The following is a 27,289-nucleotide window of genomic DNA, read 5'->3' on the forward strand; positions in this document are numbered from 1 at the left end:
AACTTTTTAATAACTTTCCTTTTCCTTCTCCAGAAAGGAAAAAATCCTGGGGAAAATCCTGACAAGGCTGCTGAACTGTTATTCCAGTCTGTTGCAATTTCAGGCACAAAAGAACACTACCTCACTTGGAATTTCTCATCTTTGTTCCAGGCAATAGCTCCCTCAGCTTTACTTCCCAAGAAGACCCATGCTGAGCAGGGGGATTCACTGCTCTCACAGGGGCAGTAAGTACTGAGTTGCTATCCTGGTTTTATATTATGGAACTATTTCCAGTTTGAAGGGAGTTGCCTGTAACTTCCAGCTGGGTCTTTAACAGAGGTTTCCACTTAATGTTGACAACGCTTTTTTTCACTTTTTATAACAAACTGTCTTTCTGAATTTCACTTCTCATCTTGAAAATACACCTTCTTTAGTTCACTAAAGCTGTAGGTTCACTTTTCTTGTGCCTCTGAAGGATCCTAATACCAGTAAGATCACCCAAAATACACAACAGAACTTTAGCAGACTTTGAAATGGTTAGCCATTTTAGACTTACCCATAGAGCTTACTTTCCAAGAACATTCAGATTTCTCCTTTGGAAGCATACTGCTGTTGCCAGCAGGGAGAAATGAACATGTTCCTCCATTGATCTCACCTGGAGCATTTAGGCCTGAAGAGAGTGACCAGTGGCAGGAAAAGCACCTGGCGTAAGGAGTAAAAAGATGTGGTTGAAATGCAGTACTCCCAAAATCTTTAAACAGAAAAGCTGTGTAAAATGTTCTTGAGCACAGGTTGACTTTAGGTTGGCATCTCTGTATTTTGACAGGAATTGCAACAAAGACCTGAAGGGAAATGTCTGGTAAGGGCCAGGATGCTGAGTGTTATTGCATTCAGAGGGATGGGGAGCAGGGAAATTCTTTAGCTTCTCTGGATATGCTTACACAGTAAGTTGTTTGGCTTCTACAAGTTCAGCCACTACCAATCACACTTGTCACATAGCTGTGCACTAGTTCTGCATCCACAGTAAAGGATGAGCTTGCTAACCACATGTCTGCACTTGCACAACATATACAATTCCCACTAAATCAGACAAATGGATGCTGCTGAGCCATCTGTTTGAAAGTATGTTTAGTTATATAACCGAAGTTAACACTACTTCCTCACAGATGAAGATATCTCAGCTTAGATGGCTACAGAGAGGGGACTGTGCATCTGAAATATCCCCACAAGACCAGAAAATACAATGTAGGAACTGTATAAGACCTGTGCTCTTCTGCAGAAGTGTGGAAGCCTGGCAGGATTCCTTAGATAATCACTGAACTGAATCCTACTGTCTTAATTTGAGTGAATATCTAGATACCCCTTAAGTCAATATGAGACCTATTTAGACTGGAGTTCAGAAAGCAGATCAGACAGCAAAATATAGGGATGTTAGGATTTATGAGTCTTAACTTTAAAAAAAAAGTGTTCTTTTTGGTTGATTCAGAGTAAGAATCACAAGACCAGCCTCTGTTCCCAAATTTGCACTTGCTACTAATGTGAAGTGCCCCTTGAGATTCTTGTGCTGCTTTGATAAATACTTACAATCAGCCCAACTAGAAATCTGACTTGCTTTCCTTGGGACATGAACTTCAAATATTTTTGGAAACATGTAATTTGTTGGAGTTTAATACTATTTTGCAGCATTAGTATTTCTTGTCTTACTTGTATTACTCCACAGTTTGGCTTAAATTATATCTATATGTAGATCATATTTTAATAATAGAAACAAACATTTATCAGAAATTTTCAGTGCTGTTCTCCAAGAGTCATGCTATTTTCCCTAATTTCTTTTTGGTATTGTTACAAATGAAATGTTTTTGCTTTGTATATGTGTCTTATTTGTTCATTTAACTGTACTTTTCTGTTCTACACAGACTCTCAACCTGTACTCATCATCTAAGCATCTGACTCACTCTTCAAGCATATGAGTAGAATGAGGGGTATAGATTCGTCAGTAGTCTCATGATTCTGCCTTGTCTGTTTAGCTCAGCTCTCACATTTCAACCTCTCATATGAGTCTGAAGATCAGTATAGTGGACACCCAGCCCAAAGGGCCCAATACGCCAGGATGTAGGAGGCAACTTGTGCATTATGGCAGAAAGCTAGGTTGTGTCACCCCTTTTAAACATATCCTCCAGACTCTGAAACCTTTCCATGAGTATTGGTGACCTTATGCAGGAGTCTTGTGAGAAGTTGGTACTCTGATGAAGATCATATGAACAAACCCTTTCAGAGCTCATGCTGGTGTGCATTCAGGACACACAGCTCTTAGGAACAAAGGGTCACTCTAAGGTTGATGCAAACTTTACTTCCTGCTCTGCATAGGCCTAACTCAAAAAGGACTGGCTGGTCCCACAGTGCAGGCAGCATGTATTTCTGAAGTGACTGTACATAGGGAAAAGGAGACTGTGTTATACCTCAAGCCCCACAAGTTTATCATTATTATTCTTTTACTACTGAGAATTTTCAGGGCTCTAAAGAAAAAAATGGTATTTCAGCAATGGCTATCTGTCTACTCTGAGGAGGAGAGATGGCAAGTTTTGAAAGAATTTGCCTCAATCAGAGAAAAATTATTGGTCTGAAACACAAACCTCATGTTGGTCAGTGGCAGACACACTCTTCATGTAACATTCTCCACTCTTAGTGACCATTATCCTGATAGGAGATCCCTGATCTCCAGAGAGCAGACTGTACATTCCTAGTCCAAGGCTGCCACTAGGACATTGAAAGATAAGGAAAGACAGGGACAAGATTCTCACCTACAGTGAGGCCCTTCTAATCAACACTGTAGCCTTTATAATGTCTTCACCAGGGAAGCTACATCTAGCAAACTGATTCTTGCTGCCAGGAAGGTTGGTCAGTACATGCCACTGTTGTGCTGCTTCATTTATTACCCTTGTTTCCTCAAAGGAGATGTAAGTGCACAGGCTCATAGCTAGTTACGCTTTCTTTCAGAGATAACAAGGATCCATGGAGAAGAAGACAACTTCAAAAATCACAAGATCATCAACCAAGAGGACAAGAACTGCCAGTCTTGTGACAACCACAGTATATTCTTTGAGAACTATGCAGTATCTGATACCTCCCTTTAACTGCAGCTTCCTCTTACACAAGCAGTCCCTTCTTAGCAAAAGATGCCTTAAATAACCATCAAGAGCTATAAATTTATATTACAGAACTGCGTGCATTCCTTTCTACTTAGGTGCATACTTGTGATTGTCCTTCTCACCTCTACCACAAGGAGCAATTCTTTACCATCTGCAGCAAGATAAACAATTAACCTAAATATCTTTGAATATTTGATATTTTGTACAAAGTGTGGCAGAGAACATTTGAATTATAAACATTTACATTACACATATCAGTTATTGCTTTCTCTCTTTTATGCAAGAAAGCTTTATTTGTAAATAGTTTAATTTTCCTTTATCTCAGGTCTTTCAAAGCTATAGCACCTCTATATTAGAAGACTGTATCCCTAGGATTTCAAATTTAAGTACAATTAAGACAATATAACTCTGAGTTTTCCTCCAGCCCACACAAATTCTCAAACCAAATGTTTAAAGAGCTACTCCTTTTGGCAACACTGAAGCTTTTCAGTTTATCAGCTTTCTTATTCCAGGAATCTCAGAGAAGTTTTTAGTGAATTAAATCCCATAAGCACACATAAAATATATTTAATTTGCCGTCCTGGTTAAAGTTTTAAATGATGATTGGATCACTCTGTTTACTTCCACAGTCAATAATTTTATTTTGTTAGGAATTTAAGAGAATACTAGCAGAATCTTTCCTTAACAGTTTCCTTGCCAATATTTTGCTATTATACAAAAAATAGGACCATATAGGTCCCTTTCTGATTTCTCAATTAAAGAAAAAAAAAAAAGAAAAAAAAAAAAAAGAAAATAAATACATCGCTGATGGACTCATCTCTGTTAACTTGGTACTCCTTAAACTCCCTGTCTGACCAGGTGTACTTACCTACCTAACAGTCCATACTCCCATATGGATAGCAGGGAAAGAGAGACAGGCAGTTTGTCACACTCTTTAAAAGGTGGGATGATCTGCCTTCCAGGGGTTCCTCATGCTGTCTGCTAAAAAGCCAATTGAACAAATTAAATTGGAGCACATGTTTAGTGTGCTTCAATAACGTGCTCAGATGACTCTGGTCAAGAGGAATATAGCCCAACAAAGCTGTGTGATTTGAGTAAGAAAGACAATTAAGTGCAAAGGTAACTGTTTTATAATTTTTCCAAAACCAGAAAGATAGCAAAGAGCAAATGTAGGGTCAGATTTCACTATCACCACTCACATTTAGTAGTGCTTTCTAGTTAAGTAAGTTGTTAGTGGCTACTTATCCAAATGTGTCTAAAGAAATTTAGCAAAATCAGGTGGTCTGAGAGTGAAAATAAATTATTGACATATTCTGTATTTGGATGATTAAAGGGAGATACCAAGTTGTTTATTCAAGTACTAAATTTAGACTCTTCGTCAATGAGAGTAGGCTACATAATACATCTGATGATCTGGACACAAGTCCCAGGTCTCCCTTGCTGTGTATAGTGCTATATATCTGCCCAATTACAAGCCTGAAGAAGTGCTTCAGCTAGTTCAGATAATTAAATTTTAAATCTAATGTTCATATGAATTTTTAACGTGGCATCAAAACCCAGGGTTCATAAATCATTTACAACACAAGAAGGCGTTCTTTGCTATGTCTGACCAATGTGTCACTCAGATCAACAAAAATCCTTTCAGAACCTTCGATAAGCCAATATATGCCTTTGTAAAATATGCCTCTTTATAGATCCTGAAGAGCTGGCTTTGCTCTCTAAGAAACATAGGCTTACCAGCAAAGAAGGAAGGGGAAGTGGTACATATATACTTCTTAGAAAGGACCATCTCAAAAAAGAAAATATAACATTCATAAAGGCTAGACAGAGGAAGTTGTTTTCCTTGGCTATTAGGATACTGCTGCTTGACCTAAAGAAGTGACTTTGCTGCCATTATAGTTGATGTGGCAAGTTTGGTCTATTCTTTTGTTGAAATATTCATTTGTGTCACTTTTGGAAGAAGGGGCAGGCAACTTGGAAGGACTTCAAGGATGTTGTGATGTTATGTAGGGAAAAAAATAGAAGGGCAAAAGCTCGGCTAGAACTTTGTCTGCTGCCATAAAAAACAACAAAAAACATTTCTATGAATCAGCAACACAAGGAGGGCTAAGGAGACTCTCCAGCCTTTACTGGATGCATAGGGAAACACAGTGACAAAAGGTAAGAAAATGGCTGATGTACATAGTGACTGCTTCAGTAGAACCAGTTGTCCTTGGGGTACCCAGCCCCCAAAGCTGGAGACAGAGAGGAAGCACAATGAAGTCCCCATAATCCATGATCCAAAGGGAACTGGTCAACAATCTGTTACACCACTTAGACCCACACAAGCTCATGGGGACAGATAAGATCCATCCAAAGGTACTGAGGGAGCTGGTGGAAGTGCTTATCAGGCCACTTTCCACAATTAACCAGCAGTCCTGGCTAACTGAGAGGGCCTCACTTTCTGGAATTTAGTGAATGGGACACCCATCTACAAGATGGTTCAGAAGGAGGAGCCAGGGAACTACTACCTTGGTACCAGGGTAGGCTGTGAAACACATCATCTTGAGTGCTATTGCATGGCACATACAGGACAACCAGGGGATCAGGCCAAGCCAGCATGGGATTAGGAAAGGCAGGTCCTGCTTGACAAACCTGATATCCTTCTATGAGACAGTGACCCTCCGAATAGATGAGGGAAGGGCTATGGATGTTTGTCTATCTGGCCTTCAGCAAAGCTGTTGATTCTGTCTCCCACAGTATTCTCCTGGAGAAACTGGCTGCTCATGGCTTGGACAGATGTACACTTCACTGTGTGAAAAACTGTCTGGATGGCCAGGCCCAGAGAGTGGTGGTGAATGGAGTTACATCCATCTAGCGGCCAGTCCCTAGTGGGGTTCCACAGGGCTCAGTGTTGGGCCAGTCCTGTTTAACATCTTTACTGATGATCTGGCAATCGAGTGCAGCCTCAGTCAGTTCACAGATGACACTAAGTTGTACAGGAGTGTTGATCTGCTGGAGGGCAGGAAGGTTCTGCACAGTGATCTGGACAGGCTGGATTGACAGGCCATGGCCAGTGGTATGAGGTTCAAAAAGGCAAAGTGCCGGGTCCAGCACTTGGGTCACAACAACCCCATGCAATACTACATGTTTGGAGAAGAGTGGTTGGAAAGCTGCCCAGCGGAAAAGCACCTGGGGGTGCTGGTCAACAGCAGCTGAACATGAGCCAGGGTGTGCCCAGGTGGCCAAGAAGGCCAGTGGCATCCTGGCCTGTGTCAGCAGTGGTGTGGCCAGCAGGGCCAGAGCAGTGATTGTCCCCCTGTACTTGGCACTGGTGAGTGCTGTGTTCAGTTTGGGCCCCTCACTGCAATAAAGACATTGAGGAGCTGGAGCGAGTCCAGAGAAGGGCAACAGAGCTGGTGAAGGGTTGGGAGCACAGGTCTTGTGGGGAGCAGCTGGGAGAGCTGGGGGTGTTTAGCCTGGAGAAAAGGAGGCTTGGGGGAACCTTATCACCCTCTACAACCACCTGAAAGGAGATTGTAGGAAGGTCAGGGTTGGTCTCTTGTCCCAGGTAACAAGTGAAAAGACAAGGCCTCAAGTTGCACCAGCATAGGTTTAGATTGGATATTAGGAAAAATTTCCTCACTGAAAGAGTGGTCAAGCATTAAAACAGGCTGCCCAGGGAAGTGGTGGAATCACCATCCCTGGAAATGTCCAAAAGATGCAAGGATTTGGCACTTGGGGATATGGTTTAATGGTAAACGTAGTGCTGGGTTAATGGTTGGACCCAACCATGGAGGGGTTCTTTCCAACCTTAGTGATTCTGTGGTTCTATAAAAGAAAAGAAGAACAGAAGCATGTTGAAATACCACATTCTTTGGTCATTAGTGTTCAAAGCAGTTTAGTCAGAAAGATGTCCCCTTACAAAGCAATCTACAGATACATGAGTAATTTCACTGTAGACATTCACTAAGCATGAAGCATCAGTGACAGAAAGAAAGAAACAAAAGAATGTGAGTTTTCTCATCTTCTAGTGAGTTTTCAGTAAAATTTTTGAACAGAGAAGCAAGCTCTGTTGTAGCTGCAAATAAAAATCCCTATTTTTAACATCTGAGACAACAGTTGTCTTATAGCTTCCCATCCCTTTGGTGCCTTCTTAAGGACAACCTTTTGTTCTACAGCCTCAGGCTACTTTTTTCAACCCTTGCTTTCTACCACAAATGTGTACGGTTGCATTTTCAGGCATGGTGATTACTCATGGGATCCTAGTCTTTTGTCTTAGCTTTGTCTGCCTGTTGACATGTTTTAAGTTCCTAACAGCTCTGACACCTGTATCTAACCTTTTTGTTCACCATCTTGAGCTGAATTGCAGTAAAGAGGTTATAATTTACTTACCAAGGAGATCCACACTCCTAGGTAGCCCACATTCAGCATTTGAGCTAGCTCAATTAAATTCTATTCTAGGAAACTTTGCACTGAACCTCAGGGAGACTCTAGACCTAGGCACAAGCTCTCTGTGTCAGACAAGAGCATTGAAAGACAGCTTTATTGAATGCCTGAACATAAGGCTAAATTTCTGAAATAATAGCATTAGACTTTTCCAGAAAATTCTCTGTAGACAAAGAGCCAAATACTTCAGATTTGGAAATCTAACTCCTAGAAAAAGGTAGAATTATTTTTTCCTAAAACCACAAATGCCATTTTTCACATTTTCCAGAAGCCAGCTGAGGACAAGAGCCATGTGCTATCTTCCATGAATGCCATCCTTATGTGGTTAAATCTCACCATATGGATGAGCTTTGGCAGATGCCAAACTGTTAGTGCCATGAGACAGATAAATGCCTAAAAGAGCAGAGCTTTCAATGACAAGCACCGTATCTGTCTTAAGGAAGAAACCCATCTGCATTCCTAGCCAAAGTCCCTTTACTAAGGGATATAGCCTTCTGTCTTCACACTGTTCTCTGCCAGAGTATTGGTCAAATTTTCTATCTTTCCCCCTACCTAAGCTGCTTCTTAAAGCTCACATTAGCATCCTAATGAAAAATTAATCATTTTATAATTGATATCCAGCAATTAAGAGTTTTACACTTCATTTTTATTTTATTATTTCTGTAAAATTATCTGGAAGAGTTAACAAGGCTTAAATATTTTAAATCAAATCAGAGCCATTAATTATCTGCCTTTTTTTATAATAGAAATTATGCATAAAATTTCAATGGAAAATTATCTGGAATCGTATCTGAGTCACTCTCCGTGATGTTATCAAAGTTAGTAACAGCCTTACTGGGACTGTCCAGGGAATAAGAAATACTAATTATATTGTCTGGCTCTGACTGACTTCACAGTACTTTACAAAAATAAAAAGCTATTGTATGTAGCCTACTTAAATCTAACACAAGAGAGCCTCATGAACAGAAATTTATAAAAATCCTAATGTGGGCTTTGCTATTTGAAAAATCTTGGAGACTAATTCAAACAAGAATAATCTTTTAGGAATGTGTGTTTGATTGTTTTTTCAAGCTCTTCTGATTGATATGGCATGCAGGGGAGTAATAGAATTGTAACAACTGTGATGAAGCTTTATTGAATAGAAACTGACATTTCTGACAAGTGGTTTTGGTTTTTTTTCTTGTTAATGTCCAATAGATTTGAACATAAATATGTAATTCACTACAGAAGACATGAAAGTCCTTAGACCTTTTTCTGAGACTAGTCTGGAACTGATGAGTTACTAGGATTTATTTTTCCTTAAACAAAAGAAGAAATCGTATGTTACACATCATCTGCCATTTGAGCCAAAATTTTCTTTGCCCAGTCTCAACTAAAGCAGACAAACCTCCTCATATGACTGATTTTCCTTGATAGCCTGCCTGCTGCACACACAGCATTTTTCACAGGAGAGAAGCAGTGGGGAAGGTTTAAATTGCAATATCCTATAGTTTGCATGTCAACAATGAGTGGGAGCCTTTTTTTGACGTCCAAAAACTTCTCAGTAAGAATTATGGCAATTAACAATTTGTGAAGCAGCTGTTTCTGAATCTGAGGAAAGGGTCTCACAGGTTATACTCAAAAAGTCCTCTGGAATGGAGACAGAATAAAGTGGTAAAAAAGATTACAGAAACAGGAGATAATGAGGAAGCTGTAGCTAACTCGTGGCAAAAATGAACTTTACAGAGAAACATGTCTCAGTTTCTGAACCATATCTCAGGTATGAGCTATATGTTTCTGTTTCTGGCAGATGAGGAACTGCTGGAGTCCTGCTAGTGATGGAGACTACACAGCCACTTCTAAACATAAAATAAAGGACCAAATTTACATATTATATTCAATTATTACATGAAAATAGGAAAGGTTTTTTCATAGGAAAAAGAGAAAGATGTCAGTAGTCTGTATCATAAGGTGGTCTGTATCATAAAGTTCTTGATAGTATTCCAAGTGTTTTTACAGTATGTCATCCAATCCTCTGTGCAGTATTTTAATTTCAAGAAATCCTAGGGGTTTCCCTCACTGGACATTGTCTGGGGATTATTAATGGGTTCATATCAAAGTTTTTTATAACATACCCTAGCAATTGATTCAAAGTCCTGAAAGAAACTTTGGCAGTGCTCAAGCTAAGCAGGAAGGCAAATACGAAACAACTACATACTACAACCCTCACTGCTCATCTGGTACTTTCTCTAGTCTCCAGAATATGTAAGCAAATCAGTGACAATTGTGTCTGAATGCTATCTAATGTCATTAAATATCTGGGTAAATGAGAAGAAAAGGTCTCCCACATAGCTTCTACACAGAAGCCAACCTGGCTTTCTCAGACAATATACTGTGCTTAAAAAGAACAAACACATTTGTTCTAAAATATTTTAGTTACTAAAAAAACTCTACCTTCTGTCCTCATCCACAACCAGTATAACCAGAAAACCCTTTCCCTCATTCTTGTCTCCTTAAGAATCTTTTACTTTTTACCTACATAGGGAGTTGCCTGGGGAGCTTCTGGAGTTCAGGACAGTTGTGCATGAGTAACACACAAGCCCAGATATGCAACAGAGTCACTTGGACATCATGGCTTTTTATTTCCCAGAACACTGACTGGGGCTACAGTGCTGCCTCAAGCCTGTTCCAGGCATTAACACATCACTGTTTAAGCTAAAAAGCAAAGTGCCCAAAAAGAAATTGTCATCTCCCTTCCCTCAAGGAAACTTTGTTCTTGTCCCTCTTTGAACTTCAGGTTTGTCACTAATGAATGCTCTGTTGGGAGGTCTACAAGGGCCAGCCCTGAACTCCAGCTAATACTGCAAGTTGGAGCCTGGCTGAGACATCTGTGTCTCTGCGCTGCACCTCCCAGTATGCCTGACTTTGAGAAGTTTGACCAGCAAGAAGCCAGCTAGCATCCAGCTGGGCCCACAGTTCAGGCTCTGCTCCAGCTCAGAGCATCTGTCTCCTTCAGATGAGCTGTCCCTCAAAGCAGAACAGCTGTACTCCTGTGACTGTCATCTCAACTAAAGTGTCTGCACAGACACACTGCAAGCCAAACCAGCAGTGAATAACAGAGACAACTGTAACAGCATTTCATCTTTACTCCCTATTGCCACATATTTCTGACATATACATACCTAAAAAGAACTGGCCTCAGGCTACATTATGGGATTTAGGTCCCATTTCTGGTTGTCTCTATACTCACTATACAGAAATAATAGGCTCTCATGGCTTTCCTGGAAGACGTGTATGTCACAAAATGTCTGTTTCCTCCTACAGATCTAAGAGCAACTTCCCAGGCAAAGTGAGAGAATACATAAATAGAAATGAAATACTGTATTGGGCTTCAGAACACCTTCATTGAAGGAGTGGGCAGGAGGCAGCAGATTCCTTCCTACTGCTTCTCCAAGATGTCACACTACACTCCTGGTTAATGTCCTGCAGTCCTACAGTATGAGCACAAGGCCCCATCTAATGACCAGAGGAAAATACGATATTCCAACATCAAAACACATCAGGAAATACTTTGCTGATTTTTGTATTTGAAAGAATTAGGGAGCTGTAGAATTAAGCTTTGAAAGCCTAGATTTATGCTCTGCTCCTCTTCAACCACCCTGAAGTCATAACTACCAACACCAGAGAAATAACTATCAACTTTATAGGACTAAAAAGTTTCAGTCATGAACTTAGCTCTGTAACTGTTGAATGATAGTCACTGTTCAAGTGAAGCTGCTCACGTGCATAAAGATTTTCATATGGGTACATTTTGCAGAATCCAATTTTTTGAGGCATCCTAGTGAATAGTATCTCCTGCTAAAATCCTTTTAAGCAGCTGTGTGAATGGATGTTAACATGATTGGAAGACAATTCCTTCATGAATTATCTTCAGCCTTCTACAAAACACAAATGCTATTACAAGAAGATAGTGAAAATGTGTAATTAGACCTAGAGCTGCAGGTGATATGCACTAAGAAACATTTGGATATCTTTCTAGAGAATGCATCATGATCACTGTTGCCTTCCTGGGGGAAAAGTGATTCTTGCAAAATAATTGTAACTACAACAATCTTAGAGTTACTGTTTCTTACATTACTGTGATTCTCCCACACGAGTTTGGAAATATCCAATATTCAACTCAGTTATAGAAATTTCCCTTTAGATGGCAATCTTTAAGGGATTTCAAAGGAAGAGAGGGTTTTTGAAGTCTGTAATTACAGACATGAAACACATTTTGCCACACAGCCCTTCCTTAGCTGTGCTGCTTAATTTCAAGGCTCAGTGCTGCTATTATCAACTAAATTGCATAGTGTATCCATAATAAAACCAAATAGGTTCTTCTGGAATGGAGATACTTAAGCATATTAAAATTATCTAGTGTCTTTGCTCTCATTATACCTACATGGCTCCCTTAGGCCCCCAAGTAACAAGAAGACAGAAGGCCTAATGTCTGATATTCCTGTGAGTTAATCCTGCTTATACAGCACCTGTATCCCTACCTATCCCACTGTAAACCTGAGAGAGCTGCACTAAGAACAGTGGGATAAATATATGTGTGTGTATTTGTGTGATTGACAGGCATTTTTCCTTTGTCATAATACCTAATACAGTTTACAATTTACAAATACATTTTGTGCTTAGACAAATAAGTGTTGCTGTTTCTGACCTGCTGCCCAGAGCTCCATGGCAAAAAAAAAATTGTCAAAAGAATTATCCACTGAACAACAGTTTTGATATACTGCAGTTGACAGCACATTAATTGTCTTCAGTTCCTCTACTGAACTTAGTCGCTTATTTTTGCTTATATACATAAGGATCCTCAATAATTATAATAAATCCGTGAAACCCTTATAGTTTCTCTATTTTTATTTTTTATAAATTAAAATTCTGGTGATACCCCTAAATACAAGAATCAAGTAGAACCCAGAGTAAAGTATAATTTTTTTGCAAATAGCTTAAAGAATGAGTTCATTTTCAATCGACTTCCAGGGAGACTTCAGAGAAATTTAATGAACAAAATATTTCCAAACACTGCAACCACTGGCAGAAAATTCCAATATAAATCAAGGGATCACTCATTTCTGTTGTAGTTCCTTGGCTGTCATAAAACTAGTGGTTCCATAATCAAGCTGGAATTTGGGGATCAGGAATTTCCCTACACCCTACACTTGTCAGGCTTACAAAACTTCTCTATATCAGCTTACATTTGGATCAAAGTACTCTTAGGTTGCACAAATCTTACACTGGGGTCAGCAATATTTCTAAATGTGTCTTGAATAACAACATGGAAATTGTATCAAATTTAAGTAAGAATTATAATTTTTTTTTTCTGGGAAGCTTGGTATTATCTGGCAAAAGCAAACTGCATCTTCATGTCCAGCACTGTGCATGAGGCAAAATAAGCAGCTTTCTGTGGAAGCCAAAGACAAGCTGATTTATCTCTTAAATTTTCTACTTGCACTTTGAAAAGAATAAATTGTTTTACTTGGACAAACTATGATTAGTACAAGATTGAAGATCAGCAGGAGAAATATCTTTAAATGTGTTAATATGATAAAAAATTATTCATTAATTTTGTTGCTACCTAAAACAATAGCCATCCTAATATACTAACAGGTCATTATATATTATCTACCATCTTCTTATTTAATATGCAATTTTTATGTCAGGAGGATGTAAAAAAATAAGCAATGATAATTAATATTATTTCATGCTAGCTGAGGAAGCCTTGATTCACTGTTTAAAGCACTATAGCTAGTGATATTTATTTTCTTCTGAAAGGCCAAGATTCAACTAGCTCTTTATTAATTTAAATATATTGGATAATACTTGAACAAAATCATGTCAAGTGGAAATTTAAATCCAGACAAGTCAAAGGAGCAAAATTTAGCAGGCCATAATGAAATAATCCGTTCCAGAAGGATTCGTTACTGTTCTACTGGCAACTTCATCTTATCAAAAATTACCACTCCCATTGCAAAACAACTCTTACCCCAAAGTACATGACTCAGGTATTACTAATAAAATTGCTTCAGATATTCAAGTTTCTGTATATTTTCTAATTATTTTATATAGCTTTTCATTAGAAATTTACACGTTAACAGGAAAAGACCAATTTCTTGGGTTTTTTTGTAAATTATCATTCAATATTAGAGCAGAGGAGAGAATTTTGCTCTTATAACTCCTAGTACCCACAACTTCTTTTACATTCTGGGCTTGTTCTGCCACATAATTTCCATGGCAGGATTTTGGTGGGTGCTACATTCCTAGGGAAAATCTTACTTTTAACTATTTAATTTTCAGTAATTAATGAATGATATCCTGCCTCCATTGAAGTCAAATGTAAACTTCTTACAATTTTAAAGGTAACAGATTTTAGTCCAACACAGAGGACATGGCAAGTAATTCCTCTCCAGTATAGCTAGAGAATAGAAATATAATCTCCAATAATAACTACAGAACACTTACACTTGAGATGAGTTTGGTCTCATTAATCTGCTTATATATAGGAATTTATAATTTTAAATAATAAAATGAAATAAATAAAATAAAATAAAATAATAGCAGTTCTGAATGTTCAACTTTTTTTTTTTTTTTGGTTCTACAGTAGTCTGTAAGAAGTAAATGAGAAAAAGAGAGGGAAGAAGCTAAAAATTACTGTGGATATAACACCCAAAAGGGAAGGGAAGGCCAAATAAATCCAACATTTAGATGCACTAAAGTGACTTCAAAGGGAAGATGGAATTATGCCCTATTAGGTTTCTTTAACATTATAAAAATGTTCTAAAATGTACTTAAAAACACAGGGAAATTTATCTTTGGCATTACACCTACAAACATGAACCATATGGCCTGTAAGAACCATAACATTTGGAAAAATAATGAAGACACAAAGTGGAAAGGAAGGAGATGAAAGATGGAGTGGAGGAGGGTTAGCTAATATCCGTTTAACATCATGAGTATTTTGTTATAGTATTACAAGTCCTGGGCTTTCATTCAAGTGTGAGACTTGATGATAGCTGAGCTAGCCAAGAGACTGTACTGGTCACCTGGGATTAGACTGTTTCAGAAAGAGCACAACTTGTAGCACCATTTATCATGGGATTTCCCTTTCTCAACTCAAAAGCCCTCCATCGAAATAAGGACAAGCTGAATTTCAAAACAAAATCCTTTGCAAGCCACCCTGAAGTCCACCAGCAACTGCTGCTCTAATATAAAAGTTTTATGTAAGCTTAGCCACTTCTCTCAGCTCGCCTAAGTTTTCTCTCTTCTGGTAGAACAAGGACAATAGGTGATTGTACATTCAATGGTGATTTGTCCCTAGGTTTCACACTGGGGAGAATCCACAGTGGAAGTTAAGAAAACTGGTTTTAGTTTGATAGGGAATGTAAAGGGTATTAGACTCTTTATTCCTCCTAAAAACCTTGTAAGCTTCCAGCCCTTGTGTAAGTGGTCACACAACATGTACTGTCACCATCAAAACAGTATCCAAGCAATGCTTGTGAGCAAGCCTGGAAACATCTGACACAGCAACACTCTGGTTGGGTGCCTGAGGCAAAATAATTCATGTCTGGGCCCAAAAGTGGTTATGCACACACCATAAAGAAATGCTGGAGAGTACTCACATTGCATTTCCTTTAGGCTGTAGTCTACCTTCATAACTGGATCTCACACCCCCCTACTCCCCCCAGTTCACACAGGAAATAATTCAGGACAGTCCTATGTCCTGTTTCATCCAGCAGACCACATAGCATCATTACAATAACCTCATTGCTATCTATCAAACTCCATCTCTTCTACCAAAGCTGTCAATTTAGCTGCAGTGGCAATCTTTGTCTTGCACTGGTAATTTCTAGGCTAAAAGCCTTAGCTGGAGTAAGGCATTTTAATAACAAGAATCATAAATTTATTCTTTTTCATGTAGGAAAAGCCACCATGGTTATACTAGTTCAAAAATCAGAAGTTGAAAACTCACAAGTCTATTACAAATAGAAATTTAATGTTTTCTTATTTATTTCAATGTGTTTGAAACACAAGATGCACCATAGAACAGAAGCTTAAATAACTGCATCATAATTAATGTTGAAAATTGCCACATTATTTGTGAAAATGTTAACAATTTTAAGAATGAAAATGCAATTACTAGATTCAGACTTCAGGATTTTGAAGTTAAAATGGGTATTTTAGACTATCCATTAAAATGATGATATATAGACACAACTGTACTTTCCCATTTTTAATACTTTCTGCCATAGTGAGATATTACCTCACTATGAACTTGGCTTTCTTTAGCATTCTGTCAGATAGTTTTCATTCTTTCTGGACGTGTGGACCATCATAATTTTTCAACTGAAGATCAAGCACCTTTAAAAATATTTCATGGTGTAGCGTTCAGAGACCGTAAGTAATCTGATCACACCCCTCTGGACATCACAGGCTAATTTCATTTACATCTCTAACAAGCCCTATTACCTACATTTCATAAAATATCATACTTCATAAAGCACCCAGTTCATTGCAAAAGTTTATCACCCACACTGGTAAAAATGTGATTTTTACATCTGATTACAGGTTTGTTTGGTTTTTACTCCCAGATGCTGAGGCTTGTGGTGTAATTTTTTTAGACTGAGAATATTACTACCTGATTACATTTTCCTGGAATTTATGTGCCATAATCAAGTCACCTCTCAGTTATCTTATTATCTTTAATTATGCCATTATAAGACATTTTCTCTAATGTTCAAATAACTGTTGCAGTTCTCTGAGGTCTCACTAATTTTTTCTCTGCAAATACTGTAATTCCACTGTCAGTTTACAGTCATTTTACCAGTCAGGTAGGTTTTATTGACTTAACTCACTTGAACTTTCTCAGGTACTGCATGAGTCACTGATTGTAAAACTCTCCTGAACTAATCTTAAATAGCAAAAATTTGTGTCAGAGAAACAAAATAATCTATGTGCAGTTGAGTAAGTGCAAAGGGATATTAGGAGTACACACGAAGAAGGTGGAAGATAGGCTTGATACAAGTGTTTCATTATGAATGCTTTTCAGCAAGAAGCATTCATGACTAAGACTTGTTATATAAAATTCATATCCCTCCTTCCTTTGTGGGAAGTACCAAATGCCACATACAGAAGTAATACCAACTTTCTACTCCTACTTACTAATTTACACTTCAAAACTTCCACTAGACTTTTTCACAGCAGCACAATTGGATCTTTCATTGTGTTCCTCCTCTACTACACCTTTTTAAGTGTTACTGTTTTTCACACTGCCGTGCCCTAGAGAAGGCCTGTACTATTCCATAATAGTACTGTTGTACAGGCTTTGAAATTTAAGGCCCTTTTACCTCATTTTCCTTCTATTTTCCTACATTTGTTCTCCAGTCTACCTTCATCACTCTCTTCTCCTGCCTTAGGTCCTCCCACTAAACAAAAAATAAAAGTTTGACATATTCCTACAATTTTCTTAAAACACAGCCTTTTTTACTGTCAAACTGGTGAAGCACTGGAACAGTTTCCTTGGAGAAGTTGTGGATGCCCCACGCCTGGCAGTGTTCAAGACCAGGTTGAATGGGGGGCTCTGAGCAACCTGGTCTAGTGGGAGGTGTCCCTGCTCACAGCAAGTGGGTGGAACTAGATGATCTTTGAGACCACTTTTAGACCTAACCATTCTATGATTCTATTATTTTACTTAGTTCTTAAAGTAAAATCCTTTACTTTCCACAGCAAGACCCATTACCTTTTAGGCAATTACTGTGTTCAGGTTTCATGGCTTTCTACGAAGAGGCATTTCAATTGATTCCTTTTCTTGGCCTTCAGGCCAGGGTCAATGGTAAATCAATCTCCTTTGATTGTCCTCTGGAATTTGCTGATGCAGAATCCTGTTTCATCTGATCAGTTTAGCAGCATTCCTCCGCCCATCATTGTTTCTTCCATCCTTACTAGGTTTTCATTTTTAATGTGATTAACCTTTAGTCATCCTATTTGTGACAGGTAACACAATTATCTCTGCATTTTGAGTTTTATGTCATGAAGATGCTTTTCCAGTTTACCCCCTTTTAGTCTAATGATCTCCAAGGTCACTGATTTTTGATCAAATTGGCCCCACTCCTTTTTAATTTTTGACAGATATTCTGCAAAATTTCCCATCAGAAGAACATGGCAATGGCTGGAAAAAGGAAAGAAAGGAGAGGAGAGGGGAGGGGAGGGGAGGGGAGGGGAGGGGAGAGAAAAAAGAAAAGAGAAAAAAGAAAAGAGAAAAAAGAAAAAAAGAAAAAAGAAAAAAGAAAAAAGAAAAAAGAAAAAAGAAAAAAGAAAAAAGAAAAAAGAGAGAAAAGAGAGAAAAGAGAAAAGAGAGAAAAGAGAAAAGATAATTTGGTTTTCAGACCAGTGTAATTTATTTCAGTCTATTCTACTGACTTATGAACTTGTCACAGGTGATAATGTTTTGTTCACAAGTCACAATGGATCCATTTCTGCCCTACCTATCAGTCTGAAAAGACAGTAAGAAATCATAATTGCCAATGAATTCCAAAAACCTTTTCTTTTGAACAAAAATGTATCAGGATAGACTAATGAGACTGGGCAAAATAGCTTTAAATAGACATATGCTGAAAGCTATTTTCTAAGATACACATCTTTGTCACATTCTAGAAAAGTAGAAATAGCATGAAAGGCAGAACACAGTTTCAATTTTGTTGCTCTAGGCTTTTAGCAAAATTTTTCTTTAAAATGGGGTAGGGCTGTGGGGTTTTGCAAAGAAAAAATAATATATTAAATGGAAAATACAGAGTGCACATAAGCAGGAGAAGAGGTTAGTCTCTGTTCTCCTACAGAGTTCATGGGTAATTAAGGAAAGTAATGATTTTGGATTTATTTTTCCATTTCAAAAGATACTTTTTCCCTCTTCCACTACTCTCCACATCTCTCTTATTCTTTACCTTTTAAGCCCTTCTCCAGTTTATATTTAGTACTCTTTTGCTTTTTTAATCTTGCCACCACCCTCTTCTCACATTCCCACATTATTTCCTTATTCCATCTCCTTTTCCTGCACTGCATAGCTAAATATATAGTGGAGCAAGGGAGGCCTTCTCCTCTCATACATCTCCTGGTGCTGGCAAGGCTTGATTCCATGAAGTGTCCAGATTCCTTGCCAGTGTGCTACACTCTCAGGTTTTCTTCAGGCTAAGGAGGCTTTTTCTTCAGAAATCCTTCCTTATCTAGGGAAAATATCAATAGGAACACTGGACTGATACAATCTTATTAATTTTCAGGGATACCATAAAATCCTGTCATTTTCCAACTCATCTTTAGAAACAGGTGAGAACATAGACATATGAATAGATTAAGAAGTGCACATATCCTACAAGATATTTTCTATAGTTTTTTCTAAGCAGAATATGTCAAAATTGTTCAACATCAGAGTTGACCACATCCTGACCATTGCAATCCATGTGCCTATTTACCCATTCTCCCAAATAATCAGAAGATTTTCAGTTCAGACCAATCCCTATGACTATGTATCCCATCTCCATCCAGAAAAGCTCAAACGATTTCAAGAGTGATTCCTGTCTCAAATATTCATCTTCCATGTGTTCTCCAGAACTCTGACAACTTTCAACTTGAATATATGAGGATTCAGTTTTGCAGCTAGACTGAAGAGAAATGCTTCTGCACTGCTATAGTTGGCACCACCATCAGAGATACAGCTTCTTGTGTTTCTTACTTTTATGTTGCTCTGCTGCTATTTCCATTCTGAGGTGTCAGTATGGTTTTGTGTATAGACTTTAACAGCATCAGTAAATGTTTAGTGTCCCAAAAGCCTTTAGTTGCCATGTCCCATATGGTGAAATTAATGCCACACATTAACTGTGGACTTATCTTGAATTTGTCGTTGTAACATTACATTGGTCTCCCTTGTATTTTAAGATCATGAAAAATAGTTCTGGCAGTCTGTCATTTGACATATGTACCAGCATAGTTAGCAGATGGCTTAACCTAGATGAGCCTGCTGCAGCATTATTTTTGTGTTGATTACTTAACAGCACCCTAAGATTTTACTGTTCAGGATTTTGTTCTGCCAACAACAGACAATGCAGCAGCACACTTTGTTTATTATCAGTAAGGTAGAGAGGTAAATCCTTTTAAAAGGCAATCTTCTGGCTACAGGGCATTAGATTTTACTCTGATGTGGAATGTTGGCATTACTTGCTTGGAGGGCATTACCTTCCAAAATTAACTTACTGTCTCCTGGCAACCCAACTGCTCTTGCTAGAATGCCAAAAAGCATTCTGCAGTGACCCGGCAAAGGAGGTGATACTAATTTTCTTTATTTCCATCTTGAATTAAGGCCAGTGGAAATACTGTAACTACTTCTTCAATTTTTTTTTTTCTTGCAAAGGAATTTGAAAATGTTACACAGTTTCTACTGCATTGTAACACGGAGGAAGATCTCTGGCTCTGTATCAAATGATATAATGTAATATGTTTAATTGTATGTCTTCCTAACTGTACTAAGCTTGCCAATACCTGCTACAACACAGGGTGAGCCTTGCTGTTATCCCACTTCCTTTGAACTGGTATTCAGTGTATGGCCAAGTTTTTACTATTCAGTACCCATAGATGTTGTCGTCACCTGACAGACCAGAACCTCCAATCCATTGGTAACAAAGCAAATTTGATCTCTAGTAGACCTGGAAGGCCAGATAAAGCTGATGATAATGGCAGGCAGATGATCCCAGGAGACAAGGAGAAGGGCAGAAAGCAGAAGTCATCCTTGTTGATTCTCTTGACAATGTTTTGGAACGTGTCTTGATTTTTGTTTGGTCATTTTTGATAACTCTGTGTGTTGAGTTCTCCTAACCAGAAACAGCTGCAGTATTAAATAGGTAAATGCTGTTGAAGCCTTTCTGCTGCTCTATAAAGTTTTAGAGAACAAATAAAACTGATGAATATGTCAGTAGTGTTTACTTACATAATTTCATTTCATTGCCAAGAATAAGACTTGTGGGTTTTTAATAATCTCACAGTCCTGCACCTTGAATATTTTTCTTCTGCTGTCAAAACCAGGGGAATTGAAAAATGTTTTCTACAAAAAAAACTGAAAACATGGGTACACTTACACACATGCACAAAATGCACAAAACCCTAAGAAGTTAATATATGGACAAAAGCCTGAACTGAGCAAGCAGTTACCCAATTTTCTGAGATCAGCTTGTAGAGTTCATACCCTGAGGCTATGCCATAGATCACAAGGTGCTACAGATCAGAATAAAATTTTCAGTATCAATATTAAACTTTTCTCTGTTTGTCTCTCATGTATAAAAATAGCTTTAGCTCCCCGGGCTGACTTAATAGCTCTGTCCAAGGACCATTCACACTTTGCAACAATCCTATTAATATAGAAAACATTAATTTCTATTGCTAAGTAACTGGATGTACATCAGCTGAAAACATAACACCTCAATGCTAGAGAAGACAAACATCAAAATACATATCAGAGTGTGACAGAACTAAGTACATGATTTAACAAGTATTTTCCCTAAAGGAAAATCTACTAAAAGGCCCAGAAAGATACTTGTATAACTTGTCATGAGTTCACTATCAAAATCCAATCTCTACTGCTGAACTTCCTTTTCAGTAAACAAACAAACTGACAAAACACATGCACATCCTGAGGACCTTTGAAAGAACAATTCTTTTTAGGAGGTCTGTAAACTGACTATAAACTTCAACACATCCAAAAATATTAGTTTGCAATGTAAATAGGAAACTGTAGTCTTGCTAACCTTGATGAATTTCTTGGGAATCCAATTTGGAGCACTAAGGACAGCTTCAAGGATCAGTTTGCACATAGAAAATTTGAAGCTTTAATATTATATTTTCTTTAACAGAGTTGTCAAGCACAATCAAGGTACAGACATTGTTACTTGATTAGTACATCACATGAGGATCACCCAAATTCCAAGTAAGACACTCCCTTCATAGTACACAAAGACATTATTCACATCTGAATGAGGCTGCACTTCCACACAAGCAGGGTCAGAAACACGCACAGGCTTGTATTCTAACTGTGGGGCTCTGAGCAGGAGCAGGAGGAAGCAGTCAGTTGTTAGGGTAGCATGAAATCTCAAAATAGCCATTCCCTATCCCTTCTGAGGGCTCACCAACCACACCATGCTCAGAAACAGCCTGAGGACCTGCACTGAAAATACTGCATAGAAACAGAATGTGCTTTATTTCCATAATAGTTTTCCCACTAAGGCAGCCAAAAAGTTAGATGACCTCATAAATAACTGCTTGTCTTTCCCATGTGTCAGGTTCCCCAAATGCAATTCTATATGCAAAACTGCCATTCAGGAACAAATTAATCACTTGAGCATCAAATCTTTGGAAAGCCACATGAAGCCATTTAAAAGGCAAGCTGTTCTAATTTTTTATTAGTAGTTACAAGTGAATCTGGAGAGATGAACACTACAACCATCCATTACCTGCAGTTGTCAAGGTAACAGCTGCTTTAGGATTAATGCCCAGAAGATAGTTTGTCTTTCATCACAAACACTGCAAACATTACATGTATTCATCAGCTGGCTATTCACCAGCCTTTTCTTTATTGGTGCCCTTCCCAGGATACTTATTCTATTAGCTTTTCAACAGCAATACAGTACTAGCCCCAAATCAGGAGGGATTTTTTAAATTGCATGTTTATACATTATTTATTTACCTTTCAGCAGGCATATAATTATTGCCAACTCACCTCTCAATTACCTCATCCAGAATGGTTCATTTGTCTTCCAGACAAATAATATTACCTATCTAATTTAATTCTGTGAAAATACATTGCTTATCTTTATCTTGAGAAATTTTAATTAACTACTCCTGTATTTCCACAACATCTACCCCCCCTTTTTTCCCTGTATTGTACAGACCTAAAGGAGGGAATTAAGTCTTTTCTTAAAGCAGGACAGATTTCCCCCAAGAAAGACTTTCTCTCACTAAGAAATTATACTTGCTCTTAGCATTTTCCGAACATCTTACATGGCATAATCCTGAAGACTGAACAGAGATTTAGAGGAAATTGCCTTGGAAACAATGAAACAATTTCTGTATAAATATTAAAAGAACACCTCTGGTTCACAGACTTTGGTGTACATAATAGAAAATCATTCATCAGACATATTGGCAGTTGGTGTGAACTCCGCTGACAAAAAAAAAGCAGCCTCTAGGAACTCCAGTTAATTTGTTATAGGCATTCAAAAGCTTAATATTTTCTTCCCTTTATTTTATTTCTCTCCTGTAAGGATCCTCTGTTAATCTGGAACAGCAATGTCACATTGTGCCTTAAAAATTGACAGTGCTATTCAATTACAAAATCCAGCATCCTTTTGACCTTGCTTCTTGTTACACTGCCTCAAAAAAACTCATTAGACTTGATCTATATACAATATCATCCAATATCAGTCCCAAAGTAAAGGAACACATCATTTTTTTTCTAAGAATACAGACAGGACAAATACATTAACTTCTGTAAGCCACAACAAAAGGTGCTAAAGGAGTATTTTTGACAAGAAAATTCCAATCATGGGAAATATCAGCCTTAGGACATGTGGCATTTTTTTCCTCATCTAGATGAGTTTCACACAGTAATTTCTCCTTTCAACACCCAACTGAGAAAAGTAAATGTTCAGGAGATTCTGGCATTAAGTCTTGTTGTCATTTCACTTGGACCATCCTGTGTAAGCTGAAATACTGTATTCATCTGGCAGTTACTGGCTCTCTGTTTCAGAGTAAAGAATTATATGACTAATGTCAGGGTTCCAGTTTAAAAACTTCCATGAATGTTTGAAAATATCTCATGTAAATCTATTAAATAATCATATCAAAAGATGGACTTTTACTCATATACTTTATATCCAAATCAGTGCTCTCAAAGTTTCATGTGTTTTCCCTCTCTTTACCAAAGAAAAGCTGAACCTGCAAGAATACCTTTTTTTATTTTTAATCTAATTGTTCAATGAGCTCTAACAGTCGGAGAGAACTCATTTCACTTTCCTGCTTGTCAGGCTTCACAACCATCATACTGACATGACTTTATGTAAAAGAAGGCAACAGTTACAATGTCCCTAATATGCATAAAATTAATCTCTTTTACAATTTATCTTATTAATGTGATATCTGACACATGAACCTAAAAGGATAATACTTATATGTGAGAATACAAATGCCTTGTTTGTAAAACAATATGGAGTAAGCCTTAGTGACATACTGGCACCTTTTTGAAAATCATGTCAGATTCTTAAGAATTATATCTGAGGATATCACATCAATACTTCTAAAGCTTACAGCTATTTCTATAATAAAGTATCTCCTCTTTTAATTTGATCTTAAATAAAAATTGAGGAAGCTGGATGAATTTCAGACTACAAGATAGAAGATAGAAAACATTTTAGGGTGTCCTAAAGGTAAACCTGCTTGGGAAGCCAACCTCTATAGTCTAGTTCACAATTCCTGTGGTAACTCTTCCATGTAGACTACTTTGGAGTACACTAACAAGAGGCAATGGCATTTTTAATGACTTATTCTCAGAGTTAACACTTCCAGTTATTTACTCTCAGAGTTAATATTGCTCCAACAGGAACTCAGCCTGTGAATGCAATATCCAAGCCAGCCTGCCGTGCTATGTGCAGGCTTATAGTTCTGGGCACTGATTTTAGCAAGAAACAACTCATTTACTACCTTGTAAATCATTATAAGAGGACTTTCCATTTTCAAGACAGCCTTTATTGTTAAACAGATACTCAGATACTGCAGTTATGAGTTTTGCATAAACCTCTAGCTAAATAGTATTTCATTTATTTTATGCTAGCTTGTCATGAAGACAAAATTTTTCTTCAATTCCTTCATTAGTAATAACATCCCTATGCTCCCAGCTGTTTTATCTGGACCACTGAGGAGAAAAAAGGAGCCAATTCCTCCTCATCAAATTTACATGACTTCTGAATATACCTCTGGGTGACACATTTAACAAGAAAAGGACAAGATATATGGCATCATCCTTCACAGGACATTCCTCATTAACTAAGTTGAATATATCAAGTACCCAGATAAGCTGCATTGCACAAGACAGAGCCCTTTAATACTGGAAAATAGGTTCTTAGCCATAAATTTGTCCCTCATTGTATTAGCTTGCTGTCTCTGAACAGGTCTAAGTCTGGAAGTTTCTTCCTATCTGCTACTACTGCTCTACCTTCAACAAGCTACAGTTATCACAGAAAAGCAGTTATGATGACAGAGGGCACAGTCACATATCACTGACAGCAAAATAGGGAGTAGAGGGGATCAATTCAGGGCTGCAAAATCACACGTTGTCATATCACCTAGAAGCTGAGCTTTCTCATAAATCCCAGCCTGTCTGTAGTGCCAGACATTTGCATTGTGTTCTTCAAGTAATTACATTTTCTCCTTACAAAAAAAAAAAAAAAAAAAGAAAAAGAAAAAAATCAGGGGTGTGGTAAAAAAAAAAAAGATTGCTTTAAAAAATAACCATGATATTAGCTACTGAAAAAGAGAACTCAAAATGAGTTCTCACAACAAGGCATGGTTCCTGGGCAAGTGGTGCTTCAAAGGGGACTTAAGAGCAGAGATGTGAGTAAAACTTGGAAAGGAAGTTTGAGGAAAACTCTTCTAAGGATCAAAGATAGCATACCAGGAGATAAAAACCCAAGATCACTAAAAAGTAGATAAAATAAGCCCACTAACTCTGAAGAAATTCAGTCCTTTGTGATTACCCTGATTAGAGTAGGGATGATGTGTGCATCACAGAGCATCTGAGTTCCAGGGTCTGCCCAGCCTGGTAACAGATACTTTGGTTTAAGTCCCTGCACAATTGCAACCTCACTGTGTCCACTCTATGGGAACATTAGGTGAATTAAATCAACAACATGAGAACTTATTGACCTATCTGGAAAAATGATAAGAAGGTTGCTGGAAGATTTGCAAATTTTTAGATAATATGTGCATGCTTTAACCTCAGCTAACAAACTGTGTAGCCCAGCTGGAGACTTTTAAACAATACTGAGAGCATTTTCATGTAGAGAACAACTTACAGAAAGGACACAGTCACAGAATCAACAGCTTGTGACAGCAAGGACACAAAATAACATATGCATATACAACAGTATTTGATTAACTGTTATTTATAGACCATCATTTTGCCATTATTGCTTATTTATTATCATTACCTTTGAATTAATTTATATTTTCTTCCTTTTTCTAATCTTTATGTACACTGTACTGCCCATCTCAAATTGAATTTCCCATCACAGTGCCTATGATTTTAGATATTTCCTGTAACTAAAGAAGAAACAGAGCACACGGGATGAAATGCTAACAACCCTACCTTTGTCTGCTCCTTTTGCAAGAAGGACAACATTTTGCCTTTGCCTCAATGACAGTTCCTAAACCACTAGATACAGCCCTAAAGAGCAGAGAGTGATTCCATGTATCAAGAATTATTTCATTCTGAAATGTGAATCCCCTAAAGGATTCTATGCTTGGAGTTTGCAGGTCACTGGTGATGGAAAGGATAAACAGAAGTGACATTAGACACCCACACACTTCTACCAAGTTACTATCCAATATATTATCAGAAGATGCAGATTGTAAACTAGTAATTTGATGTAATTAAAATCCTAGCCCACAGATGCAAAGTGAATTTTATAAGTTTAATAATATCTTGCTACTGCCATTTTTAACTTCATAGTAGTAGCAGCCTCTCAGATGATACACAAACATTAACTGGCATTATTGGCCTTTGAAATGTCCTTGCTGATACTGCTAACAGTCTTGTAGGCTAATAGCTTAGATTACCATAGAAGGCAAAGGCCCCAATTAAGTTCAAGAGCCCTTTTTTTCTGGACACTGAGCAAACATATCCTGTTCTGAAGAATGTACAAGCCAAAAAATGAGAGATGCTCAATGAAGGTTGAAACAGGAAAGGTATAATGCAATGTCTACAAATCATTACTGGTATGTTAAAAGGTGTAAAAATATTCATATTTGCTCCTTTAGCTGCCATCATTCATTAAAGCAGAAACAATTGAAAACCAAACTTGTTTCTTGTCCTATGTAATATTGGTTCATTTGGTTTTATTCAATTTGATAGAAAAAGATAAATAGTTTAATCTCATTTTTGCTTTGGCATAATGCTATTCTGTCTAAAGCATGACAGCAGAAAAATTACTTTCTTTAAGATATTTTCATCAAAAATAAAGAGTCCTCTGGGAAGGTGTTTATATACATAGAAGTGCAATGAACCTGTAGTGACTACTTTGTGACAATGGTGGAAGTTAAGACATGTTTTGCTGGAAAAAATACTTTGCTGAATCAGGATCTTAATTGTATTATGATAATAAATTAACTAATTAATCCACAAATGCCAGCTAGTTCCATATACTTTTTTCTTTCCATTAGTGCAAACTTAAGGTGACCCTGGATTGCCCAAATCATGATACCAGACAGTTTTTTGTGGGCTGAGGTGACAAATCTGATCAATTAACTACTCCAGGTTTGAATACTTTAGATTTTTTTTTTATTTGTAGGGTTGTTTACTTTGGTCAGCTCATCTGTATTACGTAAAGAAGAGCTATGATGAATTACATTCTTCAACAGATTTATGAATCTGTATTATGTACAATATACTGATAACAGTA

At 37.6% G+C, this 27,289-nt stretch overlaps 1 protein-coding gene across 7 annotated transcripts in view; it reads right to left on the minus strand.

Annotated features, from left to right (window-relative positions):
• TRMT9B (tRNA methyltransferase 9B (putative)) overlaps window positions 1-27,289 on the minus strand; it is a 120,317-nt gene that overhangs the window by 26,795 nt on the left and 66,233 nt on the right. For 5 of the 7 annotated variants that reach the window (XM_069014044.1, XM_069014041.1, XM_069014048.1 and 2 more), the window contains one exon: window positions 536-681. The gene's annotated coding sequence lies outside the window, so the exon portion shown is untranslated. Of the gene's footprint in view, window positions 1-535; window positions 682-3,996; window positions 4,110-27,289 lie in introns of all 7 variants that reach the window. The other 2 variants (XM_069014043.1, XM_069014042.1) reach the window with 2 other exon arrangements.

This window comes from Aphelocoma coerulescens, chromosome 4 (assembly GCF_041296385.1).
Source record: "Aphelocoma coerulescens isolate FSJ_1873_10779 chromosome 4, UR_Acoe_1.0, whole genome shotgun sequence".
In the NCBI taxonomy this organism is placed as follows: Eukaryota; Metazoa; Chordata; class Aves; order Passeriformes; family Corvidae; genus Aphelocoma; species Aphelocoma coerulescens.